We start from the raw sequence: 2,807 nt of genomic DNA, 5'->3' as shown, positions 1-2,807 counted from the left end.
AAGGGCCCAGTGCCTAAGTCCTGGTGTGGATGTTACCTCTCTGAGTTCTCAGGAAAGGCAGGAACCTTTTGAAAACAAGGCAGCCAGAACTCTATCTGAGGTAAGCCAAGCTTAGACCAGGCACAGCAGAAGTCGAAGAGCATCCTTTCTACTCCTGCATCAAGGCTGGTTCTATGTACCACGGCAGGGTGCTTGAAATTTAGAGACATGAGGATTTAGAGTTCACTTCTAGTCTTGGATTTAGATGTCAAATGGCTAAGAAATTAACAAATGGGGAGTTCTGGAAGGGTGTGATTCAAGAAACAAGAACTGGGGGTCCGATCGCACCGGCGCGGGAGCCATGGCGTCGTTCAGGCCGCCGCCGCTGCTCTGGCTGCTGGTGGAGCGGCGCAGGCCAGCTTCCACTTCGGTCCGGGCTGCCGGCCCCTGCGCGGGAAACAGCTCACCCAGTTGGGGCGCAAGACATACCCCCGGCCTCATGAGTACCTGTCCCCATCGGATCTGCCCAAGAGCTGGGACTGGCGCAACGCGGATGGGGTCAACTACGCCAGGGTCACCGGGAGCCAGCACATCCCCCAGGCCGGCGGCTGCAGCGCCACGGCCGACTGGAGCCCCAACAAGCGCAAGGGGGCGTGGCCTGCAGTGCAGCACGTCATCGACGGCGGCAACGCCGGCTTCTGGGAGGCGGGCGACCACCTGCAGGGGTGGGAGCACGCCCGCTCGCGCCGCATCCCCGACGAGACCCGCAACAACGACCAGGCCAAGGACCAAGAGTGTGACAAGTTTAACCAGTGCGGAACCTGCACCGAATTCAAAGAACGCCGTGTCATCCAGAACTACACCCTTTGGAAAGTTGGCGACTATGGCTCGATCTCTGGGAGGGAAAAGGTGATGGCGGAAATCGACACAAACGGTAACATCAGGGGCGGTACGATGGCAACAGAAAAGAGGTCTAACTACACTGGAGGCATCTATGCTGAATACCAGGACAAGTCCTACATAAACCACATCATTTCCGTGGCCGGGTGGGATGGAGTACTGACTTGTCCGGAATTCATGGGGCGAGCGAGGCTGGATCAGGATAGTGACCAGCACCTACAAAGATGGGAAGGGTGCCGATTACAACCTTGCTATTGAGGAGAACTGCACATTTGGGAACCCCGTCGTTTAAGGCGGACGTCTCCAACGAGCAGTTCTTAAAGAAATGATCTCATGAGCCGTAACCACACGGAGGAGAGACACCCGTCAAAATGCCTCATGGGCTGAAAGAGCGTTCCCAGGGGAGAGTCTGAGGGGGGACGACTTAACACCTGCACAGGACTGCTTCCTGTCGTGATGACGGCAGCGAACCATTTACCTGGAGAAGAGTGATCACCAAACAGTGAATGATGTGACCTACATTTTCTTCGATAAATGATTTGGCAGCTATGGTTTGTGATATATTTAAGAGGTAAAACAGTTCAGACTTATCACCAGTTCCTTTGTCACCTTGAAATCAATGGTGGGGTAGTGGGGGGAGATGGCAATTTCAAGATGCCAAGGGATGAATAAAGTACACACTTCAAGAAGGAAAGGAAGGAAGGAAGAGGGAGGGAGGAAGGGAGGGAGGGAGGAAAGAAGGAAGGAAAGAAAAGAAAAAGAAAAAGAAACAGGAACTGAGAGCCCATCATGGGGCAAGGTGTTGGCCCCAGGACTGGAGACATGGGCTTGATTAGACATAATGCTGCCCACATGGAGCTGTGGTCTGTCCAGGATTATGTGTCTTACATTCTAGCCCACTGTAGGTTTCCAAGATTGGATGGGGTTGGATAAAGCACAAGTACACTTTCAGAACCACGTGCTAATATGTGTGGAAATAATACCTAGAAAAGTCTGCAGTGATAGGACTCTGTTTTCTTCCCCTACTTTAGTGGTATTGCCCACGCTTCAGATAACCTTTGTATTACACATCTTCCGTGCCGTGTTTCTTCAGTACCTGCCTTGACTTCTCTCCTGCTGAGCTCTGCTCTACCACACACTTTTGCCTCCCTAGAGAGCTAATTATAAGCCTGTATTTTAGTGTCTACTTACAACGAAAGCTTGTATCAAAAGCAGCACATATCTATATAGAAATTGCAAAGAGTGTAAGTCCACAACAGTGATGAAGCAATGCGCTTGGATATGTTCACCAAGTAATGATTCAGGGAAGTTGAAATTGGTCTGGTCAGGTTAGTGCTGGCAACTGGATGCCTAATAAGTGTTTATCGACAATAATCATCATGATAGTGATAAAATGACCTGGTGCAAGTTTATCTGGGACGTTTTCTACCTATAAAAAGGGGGCAGAGGAACGTCTATGCTCATCAAGATCAGAGCTTAGGCTACTTCAGCCTTGTGTGTAAGTGTACACCTTTGCAGGCCCATAAGGTTTTTCACTAGTCCTTCCATCTTGAGAAATAATGTTTCTGATGTAATAGTAGCTTAGAATATTTGAGCATTAGGTCTTAAGTAACTTTTAATCACAGGCTTTCTTGCTAACATTACAATCTCTTTTAGGCCTTTGGTCTCTTGAGCCAGTTCTGCATAGCTGGGATGCTATTATCACTTTCTCTTCTCTATTTCAAGGGCATGAAGGTGTAAGGGGGAAAAAAAGTAGAAATGGGAATAGTTTAAGTGTGCATTTACATCTTGGATTTTGAAGAGGCAACTCAGATCTTCCAAATTGTCTTTTATCATCTATTCAAGGTCTAGAGCACTATAGAAGTTACCCTCCCCTTAAAACAAAACAAAAACTTTTTTCAGAGCTTTCATGCACTTTTGTGTTTATA

General features: G+C 48.7%; 1 pseudogene; it reads left to right on the top strand.

Moving 5' to 3' along the window:
- The first annotated feature begins 340 nt into the window (after positions 1 to 340).
- LOC131752615 (cathepsin Z pseudogene) lies at positions 341 to 1,171 on the top strand (annotated as a pseudogene).
- The last annotated feature ends 1,636 nt before the right edge of the window (positions 1,172 to 2,807 follow it).

Source organism: Kogia breviceps, chromosome 3 (genome assembly GCF_026419965.1).
Source record: "Kogia breviceps isolate mKogBre1 chromosome 3, mKogBre1 haplotype 1, whole genome shotgun sequence".
Taxonomy (NCBI): domain Eukaryota; kingdom Metazoa; phylum Chordata; class Mammalia; order Artiodactyla; family Physeteridae; genus Kogia; species Kogia breviceps.
This window is presented reverse-complemented; position numbering and strand designations above follow the sequence as displayed.